Source organism: Gallus gallus, chromosome 3 (assembly GCF_016699485.2).
Source record: "Gallus gallus isolate bGalGal1 chromosome 3, bGalGal1.mat.broiler.GRCg7b, whole genome shotgun sequence".
Lineage (NCBI taxonomy): Eukaryota > Metazoa > Chordata > Aves > Galliformes > Phasianidae > Gallus > Gallus gallus.
In genome coordinates, this window is record NC_052534.1 from 15318840 (window position 1) to 15324897 (window position 6058).

Genomic DNA, 6058 nt, shown 5'->3' on the forward strand with positions numbered 1-6058 from the left:
AGTCACCTACAGAAGATGCAGCGTGTTGGAGCATAAAGCCACTAAAGGCTGCAAAGTTCTCCAGTATTAAGGTAGCAGTGAGTGTAAGGTAACGTATAATAATATCTCTTTGGGCTGGGTAACCCACAAACAGGTTCAACAACAGTATGTTCTGGTTGTGGTAGGTCCTAGCTCTGTGCTCAGGCAAAGCTCATTTTGAAGAGTTCTGTACCGTGCTGGTAACAGTGTGTTACTGCAGCTGGCGTCAGTTTGTTCTTAAAAATAAGCTTTTCCTTTTTCTGACAAATACCACTGGTCATGAGGTGAAGGTAGTGGTGCTGATGGAAGGAAGCCATCTCTCATCTTGCCTGCTGAATGCCTTTGGAAGGCTTCATTACCATGCAAATGGAGATTGTACCCAGCGTAATGGAAATACATCTGTCAGACTGCACACATTTATAACATCAAATGTTAGCATAACTGGGATTTATAGAGCAGGTGAATTTCATGTGGGGCTGGTTAAACCCAGCCCAGCACTGGAAACAAGAAGGGTTAATTATGCTTCAGTAATTCTGGCATCTTTCTGGTGAACAATTCATTCTGTTGGACCTACAAACTGCCGTGATACTGAGAGACTTTTGACCTTGAAATGGTGGAGGGGAATTTTCACAAAGAAATTGCAAAGCTGACAAATGAGAGCGCAGCTGACATAGCTATGAGTAGCAATGAAAATACGGTGAAGTAAAGGTGGGAAATGAACATCTAACTCAGCCGTAATTTTGTAAGGGATTGAGTTCTTATCTGACTTATTTTGGGGCAAGCCTTCAGGGAAACAACTTGTCCATGGTGATGGATGCACTGAGATTAAAGATTGGAAGGAGGTTACTGATACGTCCTGCTGTAGGAAAGAGTTAAGTGACCCAGGGACTATCATTCATGAGCCCCTGGGCTACAGGCTGTGGAGTATGATAATATGGGCAGTAAGCTGGAAGCCTGCAATGTGCAGATATGTGAGCTGGGATACAGAGTGGGTGGGAATATCGTGGGACCTCGGGATTCAGAGGAAGCAAATGCAGTGAGCGTATGACGTTGCTCTTTTTCTTCCTTTCTGTGTGGAGCCCACCCTTAGATGTAGCTGGCCTTGCCTTGGGCAGAGCTCCTGAAGACAGAAGTCTGTCCTAACAGATGGATAGGAGCTGTGTTAGGACCTAATAGATGGTCCTAACACAGAAGGATGTCTAGATGAAAAATGTCTATCCTGTTTATAGTTATCATGGGATGATAGCATCTCCACGGAGTGATTTGTTCCATCCTGGGACACAGTGAAGAAAAATGGTGCAAATCACCCTCCTGAGGTTTCTGCCTTCTCTATGACCTGCAAAGGGTCTTTGGGCAAGACAGCTTCCACCAGGTATCGTAGAGTCAGATGGGGAAAGATAACATTGGACAATTTGTCCTCTGAATGGTAATGCTTTCTCATGAAATGGAGTTGGGTTGCAGAAACTGCTCACAGGCTTAATCTCAGCTGCCTGTCATGGAACATTATCCTGCTTTTGGTGTAATGTGAAATTAGAAAGGCAAATCATGGGTGTGTCCTGAATCTCAGTAGACACCTTGCTTTTTGTAGTAGCCCTGAACTGGAGATGGAACAGCTGTAGGCCCTGCGTCTCATCTACATCAATCAGCTTTTGTTGAACGTATCTTAGAATGATGATTCCAGGCAAATAACATATTGACATATCAAAATTGGCATGTTCACAGTGCAAAGCATTTGCCAACGCCCCTTTATTGTATTCACAGTGGTTATACTGGCAGGAAGCTGGGGAAAATATGAGTTTGGGCCTGATTAACTTTTCAAAGGCCCTGAAGGTAAAAAAAAAAAAAAAAAAAAAAAAAAAAAGATGAAAACAAGTTTTTAATTCTTACAGGAAACCACACGCAGGGCCTATGTGTTTAACCTGAGCTCCAGGATGCGTGTGCTGCTGGAAACTTAAAAATGAGTTACTGGTTTTTATGTCTAGATATGTCATAATAAAAATGTCTCGAAGTGCAACAGTTTATTATGCTTTTCCAAGTGTTTGGAAGGGATTAATTTAGAATGCCTCTGCCTTGCATAGCAAGGATTATTTATATCACTGCACTACTGGTTTTCAGGGCTCTTACCTTCTCCACAGAAGAAAATGAAGAACAGGGGGTCCAGCAACCAAAATGGATGTCTTCACTGGTTAATGTTAAAACGACCCCTACAGAGCTCACAAGAAAATTCCTTAGTCATAGCATTGGTGCCTGTTTGTTGTTTTGAATTAGTTAGGTTTTCTTATTTGTGGTTTTGATATATCAAAAGCATATCAAACACTAGATAATCAATTTTCACATTCATGTTCCCCCTGCAGCATTCCTTCCCTGCCCTGCTCTACTGAAAGACATAGAGGGGAAAAAAAATGTGAAGGCTTTCATCTAAATATTTCCTTTAGAAGTATAGTTCTACAATCAATTGCGTTTGTTGCTTTCTGTGTTTGAAAACAGCAGTAGTAAGGAAGGTAGGTGTACATTTTGCACAAGAACAACATCTTATGATACACATACTACACACTGCATGTTCCCAAGCTGGCAGCTGGGTCTGCGGGCAGCAGCCTCCAAATCCAGGTGCACAGACGTGGTGAAAGCCACATTCACAGAACTCAGTGCACCATCCCTCACCTTCAGATGCGTCTGTCTTTGCTGCCCCTTGTACCTCATGCTGGGTTCACCTGTTACTGTGGTTACTCCTGTACTTGCAACAGGACAAGCTGGTCAGAAGGAATGTTTCAGTCACTGACAAACAGAATGTGCTGGTAGCGTTGGTCTGGGGGCTGGTTTTCAGTTAATCATTCATGTTGTTGAAATGTGTCTTTTCCTACAGGTCTTGTGACAGTTGTGGTTTTCCTCTTTTTATATTTAATCTTCCTCTACAATATTACTTCTCTATGATAGGCAGGTTGGGAATGGCTTTGAAAACATGGGCTTGTCTAAGCATCTGTACCTCCAGCTCTACACACAGATACAGGCCCTTGGGTTTGTATTCTGCAGGCATTTTCCTGGGATGTTAATAAATGAGTCACACATTCTTTCCTCTTAAGCTGCAATGCTGGTTTGACCCCTTTATATTCTACAACGCTAACCCAGGTATTGTAGAAATCACCTTACCCTTAATCGTCTTCCAGACAAACTACCTGCTACAGGATTTAGTTTTTACAGATATTTTTTTCCTGTAGGTGTTCTAAGCCATCATAACATATTTTAGTAAGAGTTTACATAGCTTTGTTAGCAGCTCAGTGTTTTCATTATTTAAACTGTTTGATGTATCCTACTGGAACCAAAGAATTTCTTACTGGCTGTTGTACTTATTTTTCCTCTATTTCAGCAGTACAGTCCAGTAACATCCTTTACAAATGAACAGAGGATAGATAATATCTACAGCAATACAAAAAGAGGGAAAAAAAAACAACTCCGTGGTAATGCCCTTTCCTTCATTCTTTGACCAGAAGTGAGAGCTCTCAGCACTGGAGAATGTCACTGAATGCTCTGTAAGTTTTCTCCCAAGACAACATCATTTCTGCTGCCGTGGGAGAGTTTGGTTTTGTTAGTGATGCAGCTTTCCATGAGGTCTAGAAGTTTAGATTAGGAATTTGTAGTTGGTTAGGGGCTGGAATAATTGAGGAGAGGAGCATATCAGCATGGAGGATTTCGGTTTTCTTCTGGAAAAATGCAACCTGGAAGTTTAGAGCCTTTCCCTTGACTTTTTACAGGCAGGTGGAGAGGGGGAAGAAGCAACCCCAAACCCAAAATAATTTATTTTGGCAGTGGGACAGAATTTTCTGAAAGAATTGGCATAGCAAAAGCTCTTGTCTTGTGGTGGATGGAAGTCATCCATTTCTGCCCGCGCTCCCTTGCACTTATCTTCACTGAAGTTATCTACATTGATTTTTTTTTTCTTTTTTTTTCTCAATAATTTCTCCAGCTAATCCAGTCACAGCCCATCCTGTCCTCCAAAGTGCTCAGTACTGTTCTTGAGACAGAGTCATCCACAAGTTTTATGAGTTCACTCTCTTGGCCGTATTTCCCTCTCTGGTAGGAGAATGTCATGCAAGACAATGTCACATTCTTAATAAACGCAAGAAATATCACATCTGCTGCTTCCTCTTTATCCACTTGGCTGGTTACTCTGACAAGGAGTGAAATTAGAAATGCGTTGAGAGAGCTGGTTCTTGAATAATCTATGCTGGTTCTTTTTATCAGCCTGTTATTCCCTAGATGACTACAAAGGTATTGTTTAATAACTTTTTTTCTGTCTCTCTGAGTATGAGATTACTTCAATTTCCTGAGTTGTTCTTTGTCTCCTGAAAGATGAGCTATTTTTCTTGCCCTCCTCAGTTGTTCAGGTGGAGGGAATCCATACTGATAGTTCCTGAAGGTCTCGGGATCTCCTTGTCTAAGTGTGGAAGGGAGGATTTCAGGTGTTCCTTGGGGCATTGTTACTTCCCTAGATATTCTTTAACCAGGTCTTTTCCTACTTTGGTCTTCACTCCTACTTCTTTGTTTAAATGCATTAAGATAGAAGTCACAGTTTACTTTTTGCTGAGAAGGATGAAGGAAACAAATATCTCCATGGCACATGAAATTAAGGTGGAGAAGACTGAATCGTCACTAGCAAGGGGAGTGACTAGGGTGCTCCAAACAGCTTTTCTCTGCTAATGAATTGAACATGGAGGGATTCATAATCTGGGATGAGACCAAATTACATTTCCTTTATAAACATTCCTTTGGAACCTTAAATATGTGCCTGAAGATGTGACAGGGGCCGGGGAGTGATGGCAGAACCACTAACAGATGTGGCCACAGAAAAATATTTTTGTGACCAGAAGCTCGACAATGGGTCAGGAAGTGCTTTCCTGCTTACTCGCCAAACATGAGCGATGCCTAATGGTTTATAAATGCATGAGCTATCTTTGCAACACATCCATGTCTTTGCTAAGGTCTGGAGCATCACCTCTACTTGGTTTCTGTTTTGCGATTCTGACCACATCCCTTTAAATAGAGAGATGTGTGCTGGCCAGAAGAACAATTTAATCAGCTCTCAGAGCTATAATGTGAGTCCAGAGTTCTGCCACAAAATGACTTGCGAGACTTTTTAAAAAGACTGCGTGTAGGTTAATTTTTGCCTACCAATTGGCTTTTAAGCCTTCAGAGATTTATCTTGTCAATCTTCGGCTGTGGCTATAAGGCTGTAAAACTGAAAAACAGGAAAGTTATTGCCTTCTACTACCATAGCTCCAAGGCAAGGATCAGAGGGAAAGACCTACAAGTACTGTGGAAAACTGTACTTTACTGATGCATTGCTAGTGTTACACATGGAGCTTCCCCAGTACATGCAAACCTTTAACATCAACCAACGAAAGCCAGAGGTCCCAGAAGTGGTGGCCTCTATAGCTCTTTGACTCTGAGTTGTTTGTTCTGTATTTCTTAGTGCAGAGTGAGTCCAGCTATGCTCTTCCAATGGCCAGACTAAGCAAGGAGGAGTGATTTTTGCCAGAGCCAGCAGGATGGATCAGCTGGCTGCAATGCTGAGGGCTGATCTCAGCAGGTCCTGCAGGGGAATGAGATTTACTGGGAGGTTCAGAAGTAAACTGGAAGTACCCAGGAGGTCTGAAAAGCACAGCAGAGCACACTTGCCGAATGTTGAATCTTCCTCTGTCAAGATGCTGTTTCAATTCTGTTTCAATTAAGATTAAGATTCTGTTTGAATTGAGGACCGCTCCTACAAAGAAAGGTTGAGGGAACTGGGCTTGTTGAGCTTGGAGAAGAGAAGGCTGTGGGGAGTTCGCATTGCAGCATTCCAGTACTTGACGGGAGCTTATATATGGGAAGGGGACTGACTTGCTTACATGGTCTGATAGTGATAGGACAAGTGGGAATGTCTTTAAACTAAAATAGGGGAGGTTTAGGTTAGATGTTAGGAAGAAATTTTTTTACTCAGAGGGCAGTGAGGCCCTGGCACAGCTGCCCATAGGGGCTGTGGTGCCCCAACCCTGGAGATGAT